This window comes from Emydura macquarii, unplaced genomic scaffold (genome assembly GCF_026122565.2).
Source record: "Emydura macquarii macquarii isolate MOO-44397 ecotype Brisbane River unplaced genomic scaffold, CSIRO-AGI_Emac_v2 contig_3506, whole genome shotgun sequence".
Taxonomy (NCBI): domain Eukaryota; kingdom Metazoa; phylum Chordata; order Testudines; family Chelidae; genus Emydura; species Emydura macquarii.
This window is the reverse complement of record NW_027133643.1, coordinates 8,830,718-8,858,571: the sequence shown is the minus strand read 5'-3', so window position 1 is coordinate 8,858,571 and position 27,854 is coordinate 8,830,718. Positions and strand designations below refer to the sequence as shown.

General features: G+C 38.4%; 1 long non-coding RNA gene across 1 annotated transcript in view; it reads right to left on the bottom strand.

Moving 5' to 3' along the window:
* Nucleotides 1-22,670: 22,670 nt before the first annotated feature.
* The window catches only part of LOC137145054 (uncharacterized), a 28,442-nt gene continuing 23,258 nt past the window's right edge, over nt 22,671-27,854 (bottom strand). The window contains exon 3 of the long non-coding RNA XR_010917553.1: nt 22,671-23,051. This is a non-coding gene — a long non-coding RNA (uncharacterized lncRNA). The remainder of the gene's footprint in view (nt 23,052-27,854) is intronic.

The window sequence follows — 27,854 nt, the reverse complement described above, 5'->3', positions numbered from 1 at the left end:
TTTGACTCACCCCGGAAGGGGAAACCATGGAGTGACCTGGCCAGAGGCCCAAATCACAAAGAGGAGGCTGCAGGTCCTGGAACGAGAGAGGGGCCAAAGAATGAGGAAGAGACAGAGGAATGGAGTGCGACCGCTGGAAGGGGCATCGGCCAAGTAGAGCCAATCCCCAGAACTGCCAGGAGGCAGTGCCATCCAGATGTGACTAGAACGTCCCCGTCACAAACGGTAATAATACTTCCTCTCTCTCCTGGAAATACCCCATTTCCTGTGATAATGGTGTCAGCTCCCTGGCCTGTTTCCTGCACCAGCTCTGATAGGCTGCTCTTCCCCAGGAGGTGGGCGAGTACCTGGATGAAACTTCAGAAGACAGAGTATTCCCCTGTTGCCAGCGATTGACCAGTCTGGTTCTGCCCCTAAGTTGCAAGCAGGCTGACCTCAGCACAAAGAAGAATTTTATGTAATCACATGACTCTAGGAGCTGGAGCTTTAAGGGAAACGCCAAATATTGGGAGAGTTGATGACACTGGACTATGACAAAAACAGATTACCTATCAAAGATAACACTGTGAGGACATTGACTATGGAAAGACAGAGATAGTAAGTAATGGATTCGCTGAAGAATGGAGCTATGTGCTGAACCTGGTATTTGGAAGAGGTTAGTATACATTTATCTACAGCAGCTAAGAAAGGAAAGGGCTGATATTTTTCATTATTTATATTACTGCAACACCCACAGTCTGCTAGGTGCTGTACAGATACACATAAAGACACAGCCTTGTACCAAAGAGCAATATATTCTGTGTAGTGTAATCTTACACTCTGATATCAATATCTTGTGCAATGCACTCTTGAAGATAGATGAAATCCCATTATTTGAGAGAGTCTGAATATAGAAGGAGCACAGCTTCAAAAGGAAAAGTATTTACAAGACTAAACTTGGGATGGGTTTCTTATGTCTCATCTCAGAGTGTCAGAAGCTTTTTTTTTTTTTTTAAATAGTGATGTCCATTGATATGGAAAAGTAAGATCACAACCAATCTCAATGAAACATCAATCACTGCAGCACTGGCTGCAGACACTTTGCAGCTGAAACTACACAGAGCAATCCAATAGTGCAGTCTGTATTGGACCGAAGATGAATTCACCTCTGATTCCATATTAAATACAAACAACCAATCACAAAAGAATCCCTGAAATGTTCTATCATTACACCAGGATTTTGAAAATTGAGCATGTCAGATCTTGCAAACGCTTATCCACACCAACTTATCCATGCTTTCTCAAATTTGAAAAGCAGGTCTGCTAACTCGTTAGCTCTTCACTTCTCTGCCATAAAAGAACAGCAATGATTTAATGCAAGAAGTTATTTTAAGACCATCATATCATAGCATGAAGTCATCAGTTCTATAGCTTCTTGTGGGATAATCCTCTTACAGAATAATCTGATTTTAGACCAGTCCATATCAAAGGACAACCTTTTCAGCCTCTTTTTGCCTGAAGTCCATAGGGTTGCAAATTGCTTCAAGATAAGCATCAGAAAATATTAACTCTTCATTACAAGGTGTTGAGATCTGTACCCACAGCATTTCATTTGATATACAGTACCTATATTATGTATTATATAAATGAATAGGGAGACACAGTCCCTGCCCCCAAGCTCACTGTTTAATACTCAATACAGATCTAACAAACACCAGATACAGAGGCTAAAGGACCTACTGATGCAGATCTGTACAGATATTTATTTATAAGCCCAGATCACTGTATTAGCTGTGCATTCATGGATTTATCTTCATGACATCCCATGAAGTATTACTATAGACCTGGAAAATGAGGTACAGAGAGATTAAAGGACTTCTTCAACGTCACACAAGCAGTCTCTGAGAAATCCAGGAACTGAACCCAGATTGTCTGAGTCCCAACCCATTGTCTTAGCGAAGAGACCATCCTCTCCCCTGATTTTCCTGTCTTCGATTATCATTGAAAGGTTGTAAGGATGAAATGCTTCGAGGAGGGATTTGACTGTACCATTTTTTGTACTTTAAATAGGATTGCTAAAATGTTTTTCAAAAACAGTTCTCAAATCAGAGAGGTCTTCCACAAGCAATAAAGATACCTTCACAGACTTTTCTTTGGAAAGGCAATTAGCTTGAGTTCAGATTGGAGAAATCACTACATGCCGTGTCAAATTTTCAAAATTAGGACCTATCTTTCCCAGCAGGTGAAGCTCTATTGCTGGCAGCAATGGCAGAGGCTGCAGTGTAGGCAGGACTATTTTTATCACCATGTCATCTAACTAAACTGGTCACTTCAAATCCATCTTGTAATTACAACCCTGACACACAAATATTCCATCTGTGCCTGTTCCTACTGCAAATCCTTTGAAGACTTCTCATGTAGTGTCTATGTTTCCTACAAAGCACTCATTTTAGTGGGCAGTATGCAAAATACTGGCATTCTAAGGATTAATAAAGGCTACTCACATTTTCAAGTCAAATTGTACCCACAATATCTCTCGTCAAAAGTTTTCTCCTGAAGTACATTGGATCGGTTTGCTTCTTTACAGAAAAAAAACCCTCACTTCTTTAAATGTGGACAATTCTAATTCTTTTACCAGTGAGAATACACTTTGAATTTACATTCTGGCATCAATTTTTATTATTATTATTAATTGCATTTCAGTGGCTCCTAAGAGCCTCAGTCAGAGAGGATCCCAGCATGCTGTACAAACTCAGAACCAAAAGATGATCCCTGTTTTAAAGAGATGGGAGCGTGCAGCGGCACTAAGGCACAGCAATAGTCAAGAAACGATTTATTTACAGACATAAAAAAACAAAGGTTTTTATATATGGCCTATCACTGTGGTGGCAAAGTGCTGATAATTCCATCTCATTGCTACCTTTGTCTTCCAAAATTCACTACCTGGTTAGTTATTAAGCATTTTCCCCATAGTGGAAAAACATCCATTTACCATGAATTGTTTTCTTTAATAACAGTGAGCAAATATTTCACTGCAGATTTTGCACCCTGATTAGCCACAATCTTAAAGCCATTTGCACATTCAGTTACAGTTCAAAGTCAGTAGTACCATTTAATGACCAGATTTAAGAACCTCACTGATATTTGCTGTGGGATCGGGAAGTATGGTTTCCACTTCAGTTTATATCATCATTATATTCAAATTATCTCTTCCACTTTAAATGTTGCTTCAAAAAAGAGACAGCTCATTTCCTCGAGAAACTATATCCATCTACTGTAATGCTATTTTTCATTGCACATAAGTAATCGGAGATTTCCTACTCCTCTACTGTAGGTTAATGGGTAACCTGGGAAAGTACAGAGTTTATTGCTTGGCTCAATCCAGCAGAGTCTCATCTGTGAGAACACAGTACAAATTCAAACTTTGGCTACATACATTAAACCACAGACAATCTGCACTTAAGTGATGCCTGGATTAGACAAAAACCCACAAAACCAAGACCTCTAAGAAGAGTTTAGGCTAGTGAAAAGCTCACTGATACTCGGCTCTAGCTCACCCGATTCATTGTGTAAAGAGAAAGCACATTCCCATGAATGAATAGCCAAGGGCTTAGGGGGACCACTGTGCCAGGTAGGAGTGGAACACATGCCTGGCTTGAGTCTCCAATGAACCCTCTGGATATAAATCCCCTTAGCCTGCTCTCCTCGTATTACCGGCTTCACACTGCTGCTAGTTCTTAACCGTTTCATCAGGCAATAAAAGAACAGTTTTAAGCCAGGAGGAGGGGCCAGGAGCAGTGAAGTGGGAGAATATGATATTCTCCACTCAGAGGCGTTGGGGAGGCTTCTGCTGCTTGGTAGAGGATGTCAAGGGAGGAGTCGGATGGAAAGCACAGTGGGCTCGGCCTAGTGGGGAAATGAAAGAAGGGTTAAGGGTCTGATAATGTGTTCAGAGCACAGATGATGAATATATTCATTCTCACATTTTCTCAGATTAAACATGCTTTTGCATTTTAGAGTAATATTTAAACATCATTGTCATTTTAAAATATCCTCCTCAGATACAAAGTACCTGATACTCCTTAATATCATCCAGGGGGAATCCCTAGACTTCATGTCTATAACCTCAAATATCAGCAAGTCTCAGCACATGAATAGTAAGGGAAATTTACCCTAGTTTGCCCTTTGATTTTCATTGTTGTATGTAGCGTTGTTGTAACTGCATTGGTCCCAGGCTATTAAAGAAACAAGGTGGGTGAAGTAAAATCTTTTATTGGACCAACTTCTGTCGAGGAGAGAGAGAACCTGAAGAAGAGCTCTGTGTAAGCTCAAAAGCTTGTCTCTCTTACCAACAGAAGTTGGTCCAATAAAAGATATTACCTCCCCCCACCTTATCTCTCTGATTTTTCACACATTTCTGCAAGATGCATTATTGATGGAAGGAGTTATCAGAGCCAGGCTTCTGGTCAGTATTTAACCCAGACTCACTGCTGGTTCATATGTGGTCTCCACTGGTGGTGTCTTATGAAGCATGCCTCAGTTTAGTTTCTAGATGTTAGCCAGGATCTCAAGCCACTTCTTCATTAGCTATAGCACAGATTAGCCACATACATTGGGAACTATATTTTCTGAATGCACTTGTTTTGGTTTGCATGCTTATTGTCATGAAAAGACTATGATGATTCACTCAAAGGGTATTCTCTTATTCTGGACACTGAAATTAAACACTATAAAACCTGTATTTGTACAGCACAGATTGATGGCTAAAGGGAAGTGCTGAACAACTATAAGTCCTCAGTATTCTGTAATGAACGTGAACCCCTTGATGCCTTTTCCAGCAGTGTAATGGAGAGAGGAAAGAATTTCCCAGACAAACCCATTCACACATTCACCACTTGCGACAAGCGAAGGGCCAAACACATGCCAAGCAATTACACAGCTACACAGGCTCAAGCACACGTTGGCCCACATCAGGTTGGCCTCAACTTACTCTCGCTATATCGGCACCAGTTCCACTTACGTCAGATGGCAGCAGAGAAAGCAACTTATCCATGTGGCTAACTCCACCTGACAGTGGCCCAGCCATTCCCCTGTTTGGAAAAATCTCTCATCACAAACCATAACCCCTTTCAACTGGGGTTAGAAAATTGCTTTACAAAATTCAGAAACACTGTGCCTTAATTTTTATAATCAGGGTAGGCAGGGGCATGCACAGGAGGGGGAAAGCAGGGGCACGGGTCCCCCAAATAATCATTGGGGGCACAGAACTCCTCCAGTCCCAGGGCTACATTGATGGGGGAGAGCGAGCTCCTCCTGGCCACAGGGATGCGGGGGGAGTGTGAGCTCCTGCCAGACCGGGAGGCGGAGGGAAGATGGAGCTCCTGCCGGGGCAGAGGGGCACAAAACATGCCCTTCCAAAAGATTTCAAAATTAAATTTCTGGTCACGCCCCTGATGGTAGACTTCCAACATCTCTATAAACACTGGCAGGATGTTTACAAGTCATTGGTGACTGCACAAGAACCAGCCATAGCTCCCAGGGGGCTTGTACAGACTACTACTGAATCCTAACCTTGATCTTTGCCAGGTCTACGGGGTCCCTGGAGGAGGACTCTCAAGAATGGGGTAGGTATTCCACCCTCCATAGCTCATCTCAGCGGGGGAAGCAGATGAGCCTCCTTGCTAATGCATCTAAAAAGGCAAAGAGGGCCACCGGCCCTAAAAACACAACAATTAAGGGTGAAGGAAGATCTTGGCAAAGCAGGAGAACAGTTAGGTGGTAAGGGCATTTCCAGTGTTTTGCATTTGTGTACTCTGCTGCATCTGTGCAACATAGGTATAAAACCCTGCCATTCTGATGTGGAGGCTTTTGACGCCCACTTGACTACACAAGATGCAAGGCGGTGGAGAATCATATTCTTTGTTTTGCCAGAAGCTACTGTATAAACTTGGGTACATCAGTTAACTTCACTCTTTCTGTCTATAAAATGGAAATAGCTGTTCCCCCCATCAAGAAGGTGCAGGAGTTTAAATTAATTATTTTTTGCAAAATGCTTTGAGATCCTCAGACAGATAGCGCTGTAAAAATTAAAAGCATCATTACTGTAATGAATGGAAAGGCTTTTCTCTGAAAGAAGACAGACAGCTAGACAGGAGTTCCTACTCTGAGAGGTTCCTAGTGCTTAGAAAACAGAATACTTAGGACTAAATAAATAAGTTTTTGCTGTAACTGTTTGATTTTGACTGTGGCCTTTTGTTAATAGTAAGACAGGGAGATACAATTGGTTACTCCGGACTGAACTGCATTGTATTTTGAGTTGCCAACAGATAAAGAAAAACCCTTTAGGGTTTGAGTTTATTTCCTTATGTCTGTCCAGTTGCAGTGACTGTGGGCCTTCCATAATATTAAGAGATTCAAGAGCATTTAGAGAGTATTTATACACTCCTAGAGATTTCTTTGTTGACTGATCATTGTTCAAGTGGACAGTACAGACTCTTCACTCTAAACTGAAGTACAGCTGCATGTTAAAAATCTTGTGTGCAGATTTCCATCTTAGACACTTAAGGCTGAGACAGAAGTCATGAAAATAAGAGGTTCCCATTAGACATGACTGCAGAGACTTAGAGTAGTATGAAGAAGATTGTACTAAAATATTAGTTTGGTTACCGTAATCGCATTGTCTCATAGGGATAGTCTGGCAAAGTGCTGTAAACTGCTTTCTACTATTCACTCATCCCAGGAGGAAACAGTATCACAAGAGGAAGCTATGATTTGGAACTATCTGTCAAACGCTGCAGGTACAGAAAAACAATAGTGAAAGTACCCATACAATGCTTTCATATCACAAATCTACCTCACAGAATTCAGCAAAGCCCACTAGGAATTGTGGTATCTTCTTGTTGAGATATTTAACAGGGAAACTACTGAATTTCTCAGGAGCCATAGCATTTTGGAGGTAGCCTAGTGAAGTGATATTTTTTGCTATAACCCCACTCTATTTCAAACATATCAGACTTCTGTTTAGGGTGGATGAGCTAGATGATTCTTTGGGATACTTCCAAAAAACACGAGCCAGGGGCCCCTAAAAATCATGAGTTTTTTTTAAATACAAAATTTTGGATTTTTTCTCTGCCATCGGTTTTTGAGCCCTTAAGGTACACTTAGGTCATATTTTCAGGCTTTTCTCTGCAATCATGAGGGTTAGAAACTTACTTTAAAAATACAAAAGCTGAGATTCTCCCACCGTCAGGTGTTTCCAGTGTCTCGGGCTTAAGCAAAACATCAAGTATCACAACACTATAAAATCACGAGAACTGGCAACAATTTCATTTTATGTAAATAAGCTCAGCTGCTTGTTCCTTTTATCTTTAGTGATCAATTTACATTTTCAGGGCTCTTTGTATGGAACAAGGCTAGAAATTTACTCTTTAAAAACCCCAAAAATTGAGGCTCCCCTTTACATTTTTCATTTCCTACAATCAGATGTCCCAGTACTGGCAAACTCCACATGGCCCAGAAGCTGACTATGAAATTACCTCCCAGTGATGTTCCATGTCCAAACTGAGGACACTGGAAGTCTGTAGGGACAAATATGTATCCCAGCTGCCTTTATTGCCCTGCCCTGTGGATACATAGAGAATTTAATTTCATAGCACCATCACTGTGCTGGTCTCTGACATCCCAGCTTATTTACAGTGACATACACAAAGGTTCCGAAATATGTTCTTCAATAATAAGTTAATGGAACAAATGGCGTTTATTTACATGCACATTGGTGATGTTTACTTTTTTAAAAAAGGGCATACTATGAATTTTCTCCACTTTCTCACTGATCTAAATAAGAAAAAGAAAAAAAACTCACATAGGGATTTTTGTAACAGCAGAGTGTTTAAAAAGTACATTAAGCAAGGCTACATTCAAAGAAATACCAATTTATTTCAAAAGCATCAGTTTTTCCACTTCTACTTGCCTTCCCCCTGGAAGGAAAATAATTTCTTCATGGAATGTGGTCTCCTTTTAGTTTGAGAGCATAGACTTACATATCCATGATGCTGAGCACAAACAGCAAAGGTTGGTTCACAGGACAGTTCCAAAACAAGATTTTAGACATATAAAACCCCTTGCCCCAAATCCTTCCAACAAATAATCCACTGAGCCCTCAGGAGCATGAGAAGAGACAAAGAAATGATAGCACTAATAAAAAAGGAGCTGCTATTATTAATAGGGAAGCTATATGAAGTACACATTAAATGAAGCCTATTTAAACATGCTTTGGTTTAATTAGATTTAGTTTGGCCACCTTAAAAAAAATCATAACTTGTTCAGGGGCTTTTGCTTCTATTCCCTGCTGTGCGTCCACCTGTTTCTGTCAGCCTCAGTGTCCTGACAGTCGTAAAAATTCTGGGTTTGCTTGGCTGGCTGCAGCAGGTCCCGGGGATACATTTCTGCCATGCTAAGAAAACCTCCACAATGAATCTGTTTGGGAGGGTAGGGGGTGAAGTTTTTTGAAAGAAAGATCAACTTCGAAGTCCAAGATCCATCATGCTAAGAGATCAGACAGGGAAACGAACACCACAGGCATGTAGCATTTCTGCCACTGCAAGCGATAGCTTTAAGATACATGTGCTGTAGTCGGACTAATAACTCAAGCTGCATTTTTTTCCAGACATTGTGGGGATTAGTTAACATGTATCTTTGAAAACAAAACAATCTACAAAAATTAAAAACACCCACCCCACCCCATGCACAATTCACGCACATACATACGAACGCACACACACATAATCCACCTGGGGAAACTGTCTTGATGGTTCTGTTTGTTTTTGGGATTCCTCTCTCAGGAAATATATAGGAAAGTTACCCCGCTTGGAACAGTGTACTTCTCAGAAAAGTATCCGGGCAGGGGAATTTTTTTTGTCATACAAAGACCTGAATACCAACCAAGCAGCACTCTCAGCTAGCCAGTCCACCTTTGGTGGTAAGATTTGGGCAGTTACAATATTTATGTGAATCACACCCTGGGAATGGAGGAAATAAGAATATTTTTATACAAACAAACCAAGGATCTCCAAAAGTTGTTGTTCACTGGCAAAGGAAAATAAAGCCACAATTCAGAACCAAAGGTGAGTCAAAGAAAAAATATGTCCAACAAGACAAGGCGGCCCAGACGATTAATCTGATGCCAAAACATGTGACAGACCCAGAGGCAACTCCAAAACAACCAACCCAACTGCCTGTGGAGTCTGCCAAGGAGCCAGATGCTACTGCTTAAAAATATCTTCCACTGCTTGGCATCTGCATTATCTGACTGCCATCAAAACAGGAGGAAAAGAGAAAGAGGGGTATGGAGTGGGGGTAGGGCATGCAAAAATGTTTTTTATATTTCTAATTCAAAACTATTTCTGACTGTACTCTTACAATCTATCATTATGTTACAGGAAAACCAAACCAAACCGCAGACATACAGACCAGGAAGGGAAAGTATATAGAGTCCAAGACAAAGACGACAGTTATTTAACAGGAAAATCTAATGCTTCTAAGTTTAGTTGTGGGGCACACGTTCTTTTTAACATGACAACAGGCACAGCTCCTAGAGCTGACTGAATATCACAACGAAAGGATTTGCTCAGTTTTGAAAGTAAATTCTCTTCTGATGGGCTCGTTTTACAACAGCTTTCCACCAGCGCTCTAATGATTGAGTTTAAGTTCCATGAATGCACAGCGGTGGGGAGGGGGCGGGGGGAATGTTCTTTCCAACCCCCTTGCCAGAGCCCTGGCACACAGGCAATTATGTTAGTCAAACAAAGATCCGACCACAACCTTTAAGAGTAGGGCCGTGATGGGAAAGATTTATATGTAAAATTGTGCACCCAGCCAACTAATCTGACAGTAGCCTATTGGTTCCAGGAGTGATTCCTTGGACAAGGATTTCGGTTATAGGCAGAACTATAATATAATTATTATTGTATTTTATTTTTATTAATATCACCTAGCTCTTATTTCGAGTTTTCCATATAAGAATGTGTCTATCTAAATACTGGGTGTGGAAAAGTTTTTTTTTTTTAAAGTGGCCTTTGATTAGAGCAGAGGACTGGGTGTCAGGTCTCCTGCACTCTGTTCATGGCTCTGCCACTGAATGGACTGTATGACCGTGGTTTCTGCATCTGTAGAATCCATACAATACTTACCTTACAGCAGTGCTGCAGACAGAACTGGGTCTGGAAAGAGAGCTTCTTTGAGTGTCAGAAGCTGAACCAGATTCAGAGCAGTTCAGTATTGCTGTTCAGCTTGTTATAGAGGAAAACCTGAGTGATAAAATTCAAACCCAAGTTCCTGGGGATGGGGCTCAGGAATCATGACCAAGTTCTGTCTAAACTTTATGTCTTTGTGTTGAGAGCCTCACTCTTATATGGTTTTAAAATGATCTATTGCAGATAAGAAAAAAGTATTATGATTAAATTGAAAGTGATTTCTGCTGAGAAAAGTAACGCCTTATTTTTAGCAGGAGCCGGACACATACCCTCCTTCGCAGGTGCCAGGCCGTACAAAGTTGGATTATTAGTTAGGAGGGTTTTAAATGCTAAATACACCTGACCCCCGACTCACTAGATGAACTTCAGAACAAGGATTCTAGTCCTAAATGTGATAACTTCAGTGCTCTCAAGAGAAAATGGTACCAAAAGTGGAGTAGGCCTAGGTCAAATTCAGACCTGATCCAAAGCCCATTTAAGTCAAGGAAAAGCTTGCCATTGACTTTGACAAGCTTTGAATCAGGCCCTGCGTGAGAAGTCTGGCTTGTTTTCACACCTCTCGGTGTGTTGCGAGGCCTCACTCAGCCGTGTTTGTAAAGTACACTGCAAAAGGGCACAGTCTTATTGAGACACGTTGGGGGAGGCATGGCTAGTTCTGGGCTCATAGCCCTTTTTGGTGTGCCTGGAACTGCCGCCGCCTCCTTTCCACTGAATTTTCACACTCGTCAATGAAAATCTGGACCTCCCTCCCGGTCTAAAACTTTCTGCATGGATCTTGTTTGCAGCACAATTGAATTAAAAAAAAAAAAATCACAAGGACTACGTGGCATTTCCTCAAACTAACAAACTTGTTTAAATGTAATTAAAAATAACTTGTGGTGACTAACTTTTCACTTGACTTTGGTACTGAGATTGTAAGAACTTTGCATATGTACATAAATTGACAGATAGCAAAGTAGTTTTCAATCCCCCATTACGGCACCCACAAATGTCTGTTAAATACATAAATATTTAAAAACAAGAGCTAGACTAAGAGGGTTAGCTTTCACTTTTGTCTAATTTGGCAAGCATTAGATACACCCACTAGAAATCATTTTATTTTGTGTAATTTAATAGCAGACTTATTGTAGTATCACAGTTTTTGACATACTGAAACAAATCAATGTGGCTTTTTTTTTTTTTTTTTTTTTTAAAGTTCAGGACTGATGTAAAGCAGTATTTCACAAGTTAAAGGGAATATAGAAAGAGAAAGAGAAACATTCCTTCTGCTGTTCTCTTATTTTCATCCTTTGCTACAAAGATTTGTTGCCCGCTTACCAATATGATACAAGACTTCAATGCGTATGCAAATATCACCTTTCCTTCCCCACCCCCTAACACCTGATTGATCTGGTCTCAGACTGTCAGATCCTCAATCAGGAAAAATCAGCCTAGTTCACTGACTTTGCACTTGCTGAGGATCTGTCCCAGGATATCAATGAGAGATCATAAAAACAGGACTTTACATATCCCTTTGGTGATTACACACCAGAATAGCATAGCCTCAGCAAACAATCTGAGAATTTACAAAGGTTTATTAACTTTTTCCTTCCCGCCTCTTCCACTAAATGGGGTGGGGAACAAGAGGAAGAAAGGGAGAGACAGAGGAAGAGTAGATACTACATGAAGTAGAACAGATTTAGAATGGTCACAGATGACCTTCACAATATGGGTTTTGCAATTTTGGGTGGATTAGAAGAAAGTGATGACGCCTTTGAAATGAGCTTTTGGATAAAGCTTGGAAAACTCTAATCATTGCAAATCCACTTCTTATGAGAAAAATTCTTTACAGTGCACCGGAGCTTTAAAGCATAAATGTCTTGATTTCTTTCCTCCTCTAAAAAAGCTTATTTTGCTTTCACTAATTCTCCTCTTCTTACAGAAACCCACTAGTTGTTTTCTTCCCTCCCCCCGCCTTTTAATTTAAGGGAGCCTAATCTTTTTCAAAATCATGATGCCCTTAGAGTGTCTTTTGCATCTGCTTTAGGACTCATAGAGTTAATAGGCTGGAGAAGGGGGAAAAAAACCCCACTTGCATTAAGCCTGAAGCCTGTCACCTTTTCTTGGCAATTACACTGCTAATGGCTGGGTCCCAAGCAAAGTGGCAAAGAATCTCTCTTCTCACGTTCCCAACTCACAGTGCATTCCCAAATACCAGATGGTGTTTTTGGAATCCATTTCACTATGTTTGATATGACAATACTTGTGTATAATGTTAAATTATATATAACTATTTCAAATAGCGATTTCGGAACAATGCAAGAAATGGAATATTAGACACAAGGAGGAATGATAGAAACTAAAGACTAAAGGTTCTCTTCTTCTCCTATTGTGCCACACATCTCTCAGATTTTCATGGAATTTGAACAAAAAAGGAAATAAAAGTGGTTCTACAGGCTGTAACTCTTGCAATGGTATTATGTAAAGCTGGTGTTGTTTCCCCTTCTAGAATCTGGTGCACAACTCAGGAAACTTGCCAGCTATACAGGAGGCTTGTGAAAGATCAAAAACAGTGCAGAGAAAGCAGAAAAAAAAGTCATAAACAAGCAAGTTCCATGTATTTCTTTTCCAGACTTTTTTTTTTTAAACTTTGGAAAAATTGGGGGCCAGAAATTCAGTTGGCATACATCAGTGCGGCTCCCTTGAGTTCAATGGAGCTATGCCAGTTGACACCACTTGAGTTAAAATGACTGGGATCTATGTGCTACATCTGTACATCTCATTATGCAGCAGTGTAAATCTGGAATAACCTAACAGCAGTCACTGGAATCATAATGGTTGGAAAATATCTATCAGAATCAGGCCTGTTGACTTGAGCTGCAGCACAGGAGTTAAATTTTTTGTCCCACACCTAAACTAGATAACATACTCCCGATATTTATAGGGAAACAAACAGAACTCAGACACTGAGGGAGACAACATTTTTTCCTTGCAACTGGTCACAATAAAGAGGTTTATTGAAGAAATGACGCAGGGAAATAAAATGAACTATGAAAACAAAGTATACAGAAATCCACACGCAACGTTTACCTTGTAATGCTTCCTTTTTATTTTGAAACCCCCACAAGGGAACAGAGAGTTTACAAACTAACTGGCTTCTAAAATTGAATTTTTTTTGTTATACAAAAACAGAACAAAACCAAGCCCAAACTAGCAGCTTCATTTTGCTAAATCTCGGTTGCAGCTCACAGCACATTATGAAAACCAGTTTTACACAGCTCTCAAGATAAAATGGTTGACAACAAAAATGCTTTCTCAACCTGAACTGAAACATGAATCGTGAAGTTGTAAGAATATGACTTCACCCGTGATCTGCTTTGTTCAGTCGATTTATTTGTTGCATATGCTACTAACCTATGATGCACATAATCAAAATGAGGGTTTCAGTCATCTGGTTATGCCTGAGTGACTTACTTACATTATATTTTATCCAGCAAATAAAGCTCTCTCCCCCTGAATACTTTTACTGCTAGCATAGCGCAAAGATTATCATCCCCTAAAAGGATCATACAGATCCAGTGACTACTACATAATTAACAATAACTTGTAGTATTGCAATTTAAGAGTCCTTTTAATGGGCATAGATGGCAGAATGTATAGCCCATCTTTCTTTGTCATCCTAGAAAAGGGGCCCCATGCGGAGCGGCTGGTTGCTGAGCGATGCTTTGTAGGCTGTACCAGACAGTTGCACAGTACCAGCTGCATTGGCAGGTAGCCGAAGTGCAAAGAGATAGCTGCCAAACTATGCTATACAAAGGAAGCAGTGCCAGAGAGAAAGGGACCTTTGCATAAAATGACCTTTGACCCTTAAGCCAGCATGGATCCCATATTCATCACTTCCAGACAATTGCATCTTTCATTCCACCACAAACTATAATTAGAAAGGGCCTATTTGTAATAGCGATTGTTAGTTTACAGTTCCCAGACACTGGATTATTTAATCTTTTGTTTCAATGATGGCAATATTTTCCCTAACCTTTATAGTGGGATCCAAGTGATTATATAGCAAAAATATATTTGTTTCATTGTACACCGAGAGACTGATTACACAGATAAATATGTGGGGAAAAAAGAAAAATCAAGGTCACACAAAAGTGATTTAAGTAATGTCATTTTAATGTTCATTCCCAATTTGCAAAATGAAGATGTCAGTAAATAGCGCATATCAAATGTATCAATTTTAATAAAACTTTTATACATTTTTCAATTTTAATAGCAAAGATTTTGTCTCATTAGCTCTGACTGAGAAACCAGGGATGTCAGCTGCATCATTTTCAAACAACTTTACTTCCAGATGTTAAGATTTTTTTTTGGCATGAATAACTTTTATTACATGTGCAACTAAGAGGCCCATTATTTAAAAAAACAAGATAACAAGTAAAGATAAAATATATTTTACAAACAATATACTAATGAGAAAACAAAGAATGGCAAAAAGAATAGGTGCTATTTGGAAACATACTAACAAAATCAAAGCAGCAGAAAGGTATTTATGCCTGGATCCTGCAAGCACTTTTTGCTTATCTTTGCATGTCTAGACAGTCTCATTGAAATCAATGGAAGTACTCACTTGAGTAAAGGTAAGCACCTGCATCAGGGTTTGCAAGATTGGGAACTTAGTAAATAGGTCTTCAGTAGCAAAAACTGCATTTCTTTACATTGCAGTACAGATAACTGCACTTTGATATTCCTTTAAGAATATAGGAAGTTACTGGAACAATCAACAATCAACAGGATGTCACATCTGAGAATAAAATCCTCAATAACAGCTTTCCACAGTTTTCAGAACAACATGGGGGGAAATAAAATACTAGAAAGAACCCCGATTTGTCATTGGAAGAGGAAACATGTTCAAGAGATTTGGACTCCTACAAAGTTGCCCTGAAAATCCTTTTTTCATTTGATCTTTACCCCCATATCTTAGGGAATGTTCATTTGAGGGGGGAAAACCCCCACACCTGTACCTGAGGGCTAGATTTATTGTGGTGCACCTGACTTCTGGCTCACATGCAAGACCGTCTGTTCTTTATTTTCACTCTGTATGAAGCTAATGGAATTTGCAGTTGATTAACCTCAAATCTGGAATAATGATCCAGCCTGGGACTGCAGCTGGCAATGCAGTGGCTACTTGTACTTCTTAACTGAGTGAGACAGCAACAAATATAATGGCACAAAGGTAAAGATCCAGGATAGATGAGTAAATGTCAGAGGTGCATACAGGGAAGCCAACATAGTGAAAAAAGACTTTAGAAAAGACCCTTCTCAAACAGACCAAATGCCAATATTTAGAAAAATCACTCACAAAATAGTATTATAAAATAAGCGTATGATTATATTTTATTCTGCAAGAGAGACACTTGAACTACAATATGTTCCATTTTATGTACACCGCATTCCATACCTTGTTAGGAAAAAAGGTGCTTTATTTTCAGATAAAAACAGCCACTGTAGACACTCTAAGGGAGGTACAGTGCATCAAAACTCCTTTTCATAACTACATTTGTGTGTAAGGGAGGAGGGGTCCTTATTAAGTCAACCCCAAAAATAAAAAGTTCAAAAGACACTTGTCACCAACTGGGGAAATGGATAGAATTATATTGTGAAAATCATTTGCGCTCAATTATTTATAGTTCTCCCATGTTAGGCATAAAATATGGCAGCTGAATTGCAGGAGTTTTTAAAAATCATAAGACAAACAAATAGTTCAAGTAATTTTTTGCTTAATGGGTTTGTTTCTATTTTTATTCTTGCAAATTGTTTGAAGCATCAATGAACAGGATTACACAAATGTGCACCAAACCCCAGAATTGATTTAGTTTAGCAAGTGTTTCTCACATCTTCATTTACTCAGCAATGTTACTTTCAAATCATGTCAACATTCCTCCTCTTCTGCCTCATGACTAATACAGTGAAAGAAGTCATTTCACTTCAGACATTTTCAGATCTTTACAAATCTTTCCTCCTGATTTTACCACCTGGTTTCTAATTAAAACCAAGCTGAGAAAGCACCTTCCAAAGATGCAAATCCCGTATATGCAGGCCAAAGAGTTGGAAAAGGTAAAGTGCAATTTCCATTCCAAGGTATCAATAGTCAGAGAGCCTTACAGAATAAAATATAGTTGAGGAGAAAAAGACTTGGACAAATTACACTTGGTTGTGAATTCCAACATTGCTCATGAGATAAATAAGTCTTCACGCAATGAAAACATGAAGTTGCTTAATGTCTGCTCTGCAAAGTCATTCATTTCAGCCAATATACAAATCACTGAATTAATAATTATGGGCTTTTCTAATATTATTCTATCTATTACACACACACACACACACACACACACACACACACACACGTACGTACGTATATATGTATAGTATATGCCCAATATCTATTTAAAGTACACATTTGTTTCTTCATGAGCATAAATCAAAGATTAATCCAATAATTATTCTTTTTATTAAATGAAAACCCAGAAATCCCATCAGTTTACAAACTTCTGTTTTATTTAGAAAGTGACGTATTCAGTCTGAGGAGAAAGAAATGCACAAAGCTTTTTTGGCTGGACACAGTGGTAAGCGTGCCTACCATTTCAGGCTTTTAAAATCAAGCTTTATTATAGTATCATCATGTACCTTTTGAGAATGATAATTCAGTGAACAACCTATATTGCTCTAATTTGTGCTAAGAGTGAAAGCAGCATATGCTATATGGGTAACCCACAGTGTTTGGCTTATAGGCCAATTTAAAAAAGTCAGCCATAAATATACAGTCAAAACTGAGACAATCAACAGATGAAAGGACTACAGGACCTCTTCGGTCTTTCCCATGTCTAACTTCCGTAATTCTATGAAAGCATAAGTAAGTTCTTTCTCATGTGTCATGAAATGTGTCATTTATACGGCTTTTCATCGGATGATCTAAAAGCCCTTCACAAACATTAATTAAGCCTTAAAACACTCCCACGGAGGTAAATTTTATTATCCCCATTGTTCAGATGGGGAAGCTGAGGTATGGAGAGGTTAAAGTGGTAAATCTGGAGGAATTCCATTGAAGTCAGTAGAATTGCACTGTCTCCATTTGTGAGAACACACACACACAAAAATACCTATGTCTTATATAGCACTTTTCATCAGTATATCTCAAAGCACTTCACAATCTAACATTTTTATCCTCACACCACCCCTGTGAGGTAAGAAAGTGCTACTGGCCCAGAGCTGACTTGCCCAAGGTCTCACAGGAAGTCGGTGGTGGATCAGGGAATTGAACCTGGGTCCCGCAAGTCCTAGGCTAGTGCCCCACCTACCTGCACCTTGCAGGTGAAAATACTTGCAGTGCACCACTTCATCATTCTAAAATGTGCTCATGCACATGAGACAGTCTTATACCTGCTCATACAGACAAACATTAGAATTTACATTCACAAAACTCACTGGGACTAAGGGGCTTTACACAGGCAAACACACACACTTGTGCAGGTATTTCAATCCAAGGCACACAAGCAGATGTTTACCTCAAATTTAAGCTTCCTGCCACCATCCTCAAAAATCTATAGCTCTGCCCCTCCCCACTTATCCTTCCTGGTCAAACTTCATTGCCTCTGCGCTACCTATATTCTTGTCTTCATCTGCCTACTTGCCACACAGTAACCTCCACACCGTCTTCCACACAGCCTGGTTTTGCAGGATATGTATGACCTCCCTGATCTCATCTCCACGTCCCCTACCCTGTCCCACTTTTGCCATGCTGCCTACACTGAATTGAGCTGATTCTTGAATATCTGGAAAATAGCTGATATATCATGGGCACTACCTACCATAAAACAAATAAAGAACTAGAAGTGTGCACACTGTTTCTTACGTAGGCCAAGCTGTATACCTAGTGGGAGAGGACAGCATATTAAGCTGCTGCTTGTGATGTGTAGGCAGCAGCAGGGAGTGCCAGAGAGATTCCTTTGCATGCAGCACCAAATGAGCACTCTGTGGGCCTGATTCTCCTATCACTTACTTCAGCTGAAATCAGGCTTTTCCAGTTTCTGATTTTCACCTAAATCAAGAGGGCTCTGCTCACAGAAGCCTAGAACATTCCCTGAAATGTTGGACTGGATCAGATGTGGCATTCAAAAGCTACCACATTACGAACGGACTGACAGAGAAATGCCATAGAGTTAAGCGAGGGCCTTTCTTTTCTCAGTCAATAAAACAATTCTTTAGCTTCAACCTGTGGATTTGCCCCAGCCCAGTGCAGAGTTCACACAAGTGAGCTCCTCTTCTTCAATTCCAAGCCCTCATATGTGAGCATGAAGCGAGAAGAAGTTAACGTATGCTGTAAACCAACGTCATTCACCTGTGCAGTGCTCCAGGTGGTGGAAGACCAAGGAGGTGGCAGTCTGATTTTTAGTGGACTTGATTTTTAGTAGAAAATAAATTGACCTAGAAGTAATGTGGAGTACGAGATGAAAAGTTGCCCTTTTCCTCATCCCACATCACCTGAGTGCAGCAAGCGTGGTCTCCTGACAATCAGTCAAAACAATGGCGGAAAAGGGAGGCTCTAACTCGAATCCTTTCTCTCCACATGCCAGGGAATATGGTTGAATCACTGGGCTTCCGTTGGCCTTTTCTGTCTCTTCCTCAGCTTTATTCTTCTATAGCAGAAACCAATGGCTGGAATAAGCACCTCTCAGTGGGTGACAAGCATGAGGCTTTCACTATGAGACAACCCCACTAGTTTAAGAGTATACTCCTTTTGCTTCCTTGCTAGTCACCTGGAGAATTGCCTTCCCTGTATTTCTATGTAGAAGAGTCCTATAGAATTTAATATGGATAAGAACAACAGGGATTTACCGAAATATAATAGGATTCTATAGCAATTACTATAAAATCCTACAGGATTTATTAGAGACTGAGTCTTTTCTATAGATTTTTAAAACCATCCTAGAGAATCCTAGAGCACAAATATAACTTTCTATTAAACTATATAAGACAGTCAAAAATACTCTCAGAAAAAATTTATTTTCTATTAAATTCTTTGGGAATTGTTCATTACGATTTGGACATGAAGGAATTCCTTGCATATGCTCAAAGTCTCCTGCAATTATTTTCTTGATCACATACAGCAGAATGTGATTAGTCAGCCTCTGTCTTTATAAATGAGGAGTTTACCTTACCCTGCCTGTTGAAGGGATAGTTTCCTGTCACAATAGGGAGTGGCCTCCACAACTCCACTAAGTATGTGTAGTGCATGTGCTCCAATAGTAGCAGAGGTGAATGTGGATTGTGTCAGAATCCCGCAATAGGAAGATGTGGGATAATCTGCCTTACACATACATCTCATCCTGTTCTCTACTAGTTAGAGACTGGATTTTTAAAGAATATTGATAGGAAAAGGAAAGCGAGGAAGCCAAAGTCCTGTTGTGATGCTCATGTGTATCATGATTTATAAGAGTTACAAACATCTATTAGCAAGAGCAAAGTTACAAGTTCTTTAGATGGTAATCCATCTTTAAGCCACTGTTTTAAGTAGCCCTTCCTTCATTTTGGTAAAACCTACTATAAGCAAACTGTGTGTACATCACACATGCATGCGCTCTCTGTTCCTAAGCGTAGGCATGTAAACTAATTGTCAGAGCAAGGTTCCAGAAATCAGATGGTCTGGTTTCTCTTCTTACCTCTGCAATTGGTCTGTGTGTGACCCTGACCAAATCAATTTAACTAACTCCCTCTCGGTAAAATGGGTACATTGCTAGTGACTTTCCCCACATGGGTGATGTGAGACTTAATGAATATGTGTAAATGCTTTGAGATCCTCAGAGGCTAAGCACTATGGAAATGCATACAGTCCGTTTCTACTCCCATTTAAACTACTGAAAATCTGAAATCAATGGAGTTGTTCCAGATATACATCAGTGAAAACAAGATAAGAATTTGGTCCCTTGCACCGTGATACTGATTTCTTTCTATCATACTGGAATCTGAAATTTTGTAAGTCGGGGCTATCAAAATGTGAGTGCATGTGTGTGCACATGCACATGTAGCAATAACTTATTCAAAAAGTCTTTGGTGAACATGTCTGGAAGTGAACTACCTCAGACAAGACTTAGGATTTGGGGTAATTAAAACTGCTGAATGATGGCTGAAATGAAAGAGCAAAGAGTTTTTCTGCTCTATAACCATCAGTGATGGGAAGATAAAAAAAAATCACTTTGTCTTCAATAGTAGCTTTCATATGAGCATGTCAAAGTGCTTTACAAATTTTAAATTACGCTTTCACAACATCCCTGGGAGGCAGCTGCTGGATGTAGCATGATCACCATCGAAATGCAGCTACCTCAGAGATGGAATACAGCAGTTGCTTAACACTGCACAGCAACTCTATACAATAGTTTGGGTCAGGAAGTGAAGATGACTACTGAGTTCAGTTGACACTTCCGGGGGAACTTAGGTAGGCAGGATATAATTAACCCAGCTGGCATCTGGTTAGGACACCAGGATTCTGAGCGATGGCTCTTAAAATTCTTGACTGGTTGACTTTTAACCACCTGGGAAAAAGCCTGTTCTAAGCAAGAACTTTTAGTGGAGTTCACCCCTCCCCAACATCATTTGTCATATGGCGATCAATCTGGGCTTAGTATGAAGCTTTGCTTCTGGGAATAGTGCAGCACAGTATGCCTAATGAGGCATTCCATAGCTGTCGGAGAAGAAATGTTTCCGTCTCCAAATCCATGTTAACTTCCATGGTCACAGCTTCCTTGCACCGTGGTCTCAGACCCCTCCTTGGTTGAGTAGCCTTAGAGATCTTTAATTAAAGCAAATATTTCAAAAGTATATTTAAGCAAAATATTAATAGAAAAACGTTCTCTTTTCAACTCAGTGCTTTTTAGTAATATGGAATCAATACTAAACTTTCAGAAAGTCACTTTGTCACTCGTGAAAATGCTTTGGTGTCATTAATAACCAGCTGGATTCTGGAAACAAATCTGTATCTTACCAAAACATTTTTCATCTTGCATATGCATGCAAACTTGTTATTGTAGGGTTGCTCATGCATGCTGGGCAATGATCATTGTTGTAGTGGTTTGAGCATGAGTACTTCGCTCTTGGCACTGTACTTTTGTTTGAAGAGAATTCCTTGGACAATTTGAATGTGGATTTTTGTTTTGAAAGAAACATTTAAAAGTATGGATTTTACAGTTATAGAAAATAAAAATGGCAGTTTAGGACAAATTTGGGGTTATACTAACCTTGAAAGCATAAGTCTCTTCTTCACATTTGCTTTACACATACATTTTAGGCCATATTCTGCTGCCCTTTACCCCTGTGTTAGTAAGGCAGAACTCGTAATTCAATTGCAAACGTACTTAATTGCAAAATTTGGCCCATTTTCTCCATCTCTTTCTGGGCAAAATAATCTCTACTTTACATACCACAGATATAAATTGTAGAAGCACTTTGCTAGGGGCTGAATCTTACCATAAATCTTTTTTGCACCAAATTTCCATTGATTTAATTAAGAACTGTGTGTTGATCAATGGCAAACCACGCCCTGATGTATTTTGAGTCGTCCTGTTTTAGACACATCCTTCAATTTCCACCCACTGACAGCCTTAATCCATGTGTGCAATTCCACCTGAGTTTTGAAATTAATATGGGCTGTTTGTGAGGATCGAGGGCAGTGTGGTTTTTTTTTGAAAGCAAGGACAATGTAATTATTGGTAGGAAATGTCTGCAAAACATGTGGCATCTGTACTATACCATACTTCAACAAATCTCTAGCTGTATTGTTAAATTTGTGTTTGGCAGACCTCTGGAAAATATATGTTTATATGTAGCAAATGGTTTGAATTCCACTCCATTAGCCAATATATCTGTTTTATCTCTTCTATGAATTCTTACACTACTCAACTACTTTACAGAAATCTAGTATATGAAAAATCAGATCAGTGATTTTTATTATGGCGAGTTTAAGTTCAAAGCTCTTTGGGGCATTTGTACAGTGCCTGGCACTATGGGGCCCCAATCCGGTAGGCCTTACTTATTATGTAGGACTGATCTTGCACCAACGAGGTCAATAGGAGTTTTGCCGTTAACTTCAATGGCAGGAGGATCAGGCCCTTGGTGTTTGTGTGCGCATTTGCCTACGTAAAGACCTTACATTTTCATATGAGTTCTGTAATTGCTAGAAGGTGCAAATCCTGGAGTCCTTGCTTAGCGAAGACACCCAGTGAAGTTAATGGGAATTTTGCCTTCGTAAAGACTTTGGCCAACGATATTAGCAAACTAAAATAATGTTTTCCTCAGTTTGAGATATGGATATATATTTAGAATATTTTATCTGCTTTAAAGGACCTTGCACAGTTATGAACATTTAGCACTATTTGTATTTAAAGTGAGTTAAAAAAAACTTTAATTAATCCTCACAACTTCTTAAAAAAATAAGTAAGTATCATCAGGAAAATAAGTAAGTACAGATTAAGACAGTAATGGAGAGAGGTAAAGTGAGTTGATAATGGTCACAATAGGAGTCGTTCAGTCTTAGAATTAAAACTCAGGGATCCCTGACTCACTTCTGTTTACACATCAATAAACATTGCTTTCTCCTCTCTATACAAGTACATAATATCATTTTATTATCTTCTGTTTCATTACAGAAAGTTTCAGAATCTTTCATATTCTTATTGCAACCGATCCATCTTGACCAACTAAGCCTTTTAAAAATATACTTTGCTTCCACTTCCATTTTCACCTATTCTCAGTATCAGTCCAGGTGTCTTGCTGAATGATTCAACACCACACCTGCAGGAAGGAGCCAAAAAGCACCACTGTACGTCAGTGGCTCCCAACCATTTCCAACAACTCTTCTAGTTTATCAGTCTAAAGTTCTAATCCTGCAAAGATTTATATACATGCTTCATTTTAAAACATGTGTAGTCCCATTGCCTTTGTAAGTAAGCCTTTGCTGGATCAGGGTCACAGACCTACTGTACCAGCCCATGCACAGATCCTCCCATTCAGGTGTGAGCTCTAACCTTCACTGGCATTTGGGCTCCCCTTGGGGATCCCAGTTTTTAGTATGAAAGAGAGGTGGATGATGGTAGCGTAGAGAGGCACAAGGTCCATCAAAGATTAAATTTAAATATTATTTGCTATTTTCATGTCTTACAGTAAACTTGGTAACAGAGGGCCATCCTTATCCCTAGAATAATTCTACTGAAGTCAATGGAGCAGATGGATTGGCCCAAAAAGTTAAAAAGAAATGTCCCCCTCTCCATATCCTCGTCTGTTATCAATAGCTCTGTGAAGTGTTCTCACCTGGCAAGCTATGAACTAAACCCTCACACTTGAGATTCCTGGCGCAGTTGGTAGTACTAGGATTCAGAGTTAAGTCTTCCAGATAAATTGGCTTTTCTCACTATCTCTTTCTTAGGATGTTGCCCAGCTATAGCATTACATTATAGCAATCCTGAATGTTTCTGAGTGGGAAAGGGTTGAATAAGGGTTAATGTGATGCATTCTCCTCTTACCAAAATAACATCATTCTCCCCCCCCTCCGGAAAGTATTTCATTAGCTGCTGCTCGGCTGTTTACATGCTAAAGTTCATTTAATACATATATATTACATACATTGACATTCTGAAATTGAATGAACTCAGATCTAAGGATGAAGATATTTATACAAACTTGATGAGGTTTTAAGACTACTGGGTGACAATGTTGCAAAGAACTATTGACGTAGAGTCACGAACTCCCTCTTCCCCCATTTTGTAGCTTTTTTACAAAAAATAAAATTTAAACAAACAGAAGTAATGACACATTGTAGAAATTGTCCTGTTGAGTTTGTAATCCAGTGTAAATTACTGAGTGCTGATAGTAAAGGAAGTTTAACCAGACAGTTTAATCCTCCAATTTCCTGTCTTCTAATCAGGCACTAACTCCTTTGGCTTTAAATTAGAAACATTCCTGACAATGTTCAGGACAGGTGATGGAAAAAGAGAACAGAAAATAGAGGAGGACAAGTGCATATACATTAAAAAACAGCAGTAGAATAGTAAAAAAGTAAGAGACTTTTGAGTAGCAGAAGTATATATAATGATGCACTGTATATATGTAAGCAAATATACTATTGTATAAGTTACATGCTGGTAATCATTTTTTTAAAAATCGTATTTTAAATATATTTCTGCAGCTGCTGAAGAGTTTATAACTATAAAGAAATTACTTTACAAAAAACTGTGTAAGAACAATCCTTAGTACAATATTATTTTGTTTCCATTTTGTTATTTTCATAATGTCATGCCAAAGATAAGTATTAATTTATGTAAATCTCTTGATATTTAGTACATTGTCTGCAGTAAATTGTCTTCCAAAATCAGGAAAGCCATGTACAACTCAACAGCATGTTAGGGTAGTTAGAATCCATTTAACATATATAACAAGAAGTTATAGTCTGGAGTATTTTATGCTGACAGACATTTTTTCCTTTGTAAAGAATGATTAGGTTTCCAAAGAGTGAGAAGAAATAAAACATTTTAAAAATATGTTACTGTTTACATTCATTCCCCTCTGTGGCAATACTTTACACTGATGTTTTTACACATTCTTAATTTACCCATCGCTACTAATTTTGACCATTTTTATGCTTTAGCTGCTGCAGAGATTACCTGGACAATTTTAATCAATTGCACAAGAAACTGAGTGTAAAAGCATGAAAGAAAAATATTTATCAATATCTACAGAGCTAAGAACTGATGTTTTAAAAACATTTAAATTTGTAAAATGACCACTTTGAGGATGATTCCAGCATGTTACATGAATTGGGTTTTTTATTATTATTTGTAATATGGTAGCAGCTAAAGGAAATAAAAGGAGATGTTGAAATATGTATTCTTAGTTGTACATAAAAAACCTTGCCATTAGTTTTGGAATATTACTGGAGTTGAAGGATCCATTTTAACTGTCACAACAACAATAGTTTTCATATTAAGCCCTTACATGTGCTCCTTTGAAATGGCATTTTACTTATTAATAGGGCATCTTTCTAGACAAGTTTGGAAGAGGACAATGGTTTGTGTTTTAAAACCATTTTGACTAAGAAATTCTAGATAATGGGTCAAACTTTGCTCTCAGTCACACAGGTGTATAAATCTGGAGTCACTCCATTCATTTCAATGCAGTGACTCTAGATTTACATTGATGTAAACAGAGCAAGTTTGTCTCAATAACTTTACATAGTATAGTTACGTATTGTAAATGAGAATTTTCCCCGCATCTATACTTAGGTACACGTTCACTTAACAATCATAGATAAAGGAACCATACAGGTGGCTCTCTCATTAAATGGGCCAACATGGTTACACCATACCAACTTGCTAGGATATCAGAATTTTTGCAAACAAAATGTTTATAAAACAGTACAGCAATATGTATTTGTTACAAACACAAGACTGCAAAAGAGTGGAACCTTTGTCTGATTAATATTTTATGGTGTCTTTCAGCCAACATCAAATTTAAATAAAAAGTTCTATTGATCTAAAAATATCATTTCTCCAATATGTTCATTTATATAATATTCTCCAACTCCTGATATTTTGAATGTTATTGAAGATATTTGAAAATGGAAGGGATCATCACAAAAGTTTACAGAATTTCTTTCAAACGTTTTCAACCAGAGATGTCACAACACAGTAAAACTAAATTAATGTCTATTTCTGGATTTGCATGATTAAAGCATGAGAGAAATAGATCAGATTTCAAAAGATTTCTTAAACTTCTGTGACAAATGTAATTATTCTTAAAATATACCCATGCTATAAACCTTGCTTATAGTACTTTGAAGCATTTATCACTCAGGTTAAAACAAAAAATTTAATTAACAAAAAAAAAAAAAAAAAAAAAAGTGACAAAGAAGAGACATTTTTTTAGCCATTCCATCAGCTGGCTACAAAGAACATACTAAGTGCAGTGTAGAAAAGTGCATTTATTAGAGGTGCATTAATATATTTATGACAGAAGATAATGTTAGCACACAAACTCCATATTATAAAGACACCATTTCTTTTTAAAAATGAAAGCTGCTTTACCCAAAGATGAAATCCATTCATTTTTACTAATCATCCAATCAACCAATCGCCATTATCTCCAGCTATCTAGCTATAAACATACTATAGACTGGATTGAAAGAGCGTGAGGTTGAGAGACAGATTACTACACCCAGCTTTTTATAAAGCAGTTTCTTTCATTATAACAGCTCTTTTCATCATAATGACACAGAACCTTTAAAGTTGGCCATAATACTCCAGTACAGTGGATGACTGTGGCTTAAAACTCATTCAGAATCTGCTTCAGAAAGAAAACAAACTCACTCATTTGACACAAATTATTTTCGATTCATTAAAAAGCAAAATTGCATATCACAGTGCTGGCAGCTGAGTCGTATGGATGGAAGGGGTATTCACTCATCTCTTTGTATGCTGGCAGTACCAAACCGAAGTTTAGCGCTATGCAGCAGAGATTTTTGTGCAGCCAGAAGATGCATGAGGTAATTTTAAAGCTTTATTTGCCTTAGGACATTAAAATCTACTTTGTTTCTTACTTTTGATTAAACAATTGTGGCAACTCTGATGAGGTTTTGGGGTAAAAATAAATAATGCGTCCGTACTTTTGATTATACTAGACATTATAGACTCAGATGGTGTACCAAAACTGCTTATTCTTCCATCAATAATTGAAATCTTATCTTAAAATTATTTGTAACTAACACTTCTATTGTACAAGTTCTTGAATTATTAATTTCAGTTAAAATAAAGTCTCTTTCATGTAGCCCAACTTCTTTTAAACAGGCTGTTTTATGGGGTTTTTTTTGGGAGTTTTTTCTTGTTTGTTCTTTTAGAAAATAAATGGTGTGACATGTTCAAGTTTAAGAAGAATTTTCTGCAATGTTTAATCTAAACAACAGCATGTGTGGTTGTAAAACTGTTTATTTTTAGTCAAGTGCATTACTAAATGTTTCCAGCATTTTTACATATTATATTCACAGCAGTAAAACATCTGTGAAATAATTGTGAATGAAAAGCAACTTTCTAGGATACTTTCCAAAGGGAGCAAATAGTTGTCTAACAGAATTTGAAGATACTTATGAAAAAATAAACATTGGTACCCCTGTCATAAAAACAGGTGATAAACAATAAAATAGAAGTGCTAATAAAATAGACAAATTAATTAGAATAAGCTTAAATTGCAACGTGCCATCAAGTGTCTAGTTAAAACATGCAGTTTACAACTTCGCTTCGAAAAAGATAGCTGAGAATCAATAGGGTTATTTACTGGAGTTTTACAAGCTAAAAAAAAAAAAGTCCAGTGAATAGTCAACAGTTTCGGAGCATGCAAATATTCCCTTCCTTCCTCTCCCTCTTCCCCCCCATTTTCCCTGGCAGAAAGTCTAATTGGAAAATCAGTAGTATAAGTAAAGTGGTTAGCCTTTCACTATTATAATTAACCAAAAGCTTCATGGAACTTTTCACGGGCAAGCACTGGTAAACCTCTAATGGACGGTTAAGAAATTAAAAGTTAAAACAAAACACCAAAAACACAAAAACAAAA